We start from the raw sequence: 376 nt of genomic DNA, 5'->3' as shown, positions 1-376 counted from the left end.
AGACCCCAGCCACACAAGCAAACCGAGTGCAGCGCGGCAGCGGGCAGTTGTCTCTCCCTCGCCCAGCCTGGACAGGAGAAATAAAAGTGAGTTCCCCGGGCGCTTTCCTTGCGCTACCTCAGCATAAAGCACCACTAGACTGGAACAGCCCCTTGGGATCCAAACCCAAGGGAGAGAGGAGGCCTACGGGCTTGTGTATGTCGTGACAGACCCACAGCTCCCGGACAGGTTTTCCAGGATTACACAACATTCCGTTTTCACGCAAAAAGCGTCTCGGGAGGCGCCGCGGGCGAGGAGCCCGTCACGGCCTCCGCGGAAGGCCTCCGCGCCGCCTGAGGGGCGAGCGGGACGCCCAGCCGAACCGCCCCGCGGGGCC

The sequence above is a fragment of the Eurypyga helias genome, unplaced genomic scaffold (genome assembly GCF_000690775.1).
Source record: "Eurypyga helias isolate BGI_N326 unplaced genomic scaffold, ASM69077v1 scaffold11456, whole genome shotgun sequence".
Lineage (NCBI taxonomy): Eukaryota > Metazoa > Chordata > Aves > Eurypygiformes > Eurypygidae > Eurypyga > Eurypyga helias.
The sequence above is the reverse complement of the archived record's forward strand: the minus strand, read 5'-3'. Positions refer to the sequence as shown.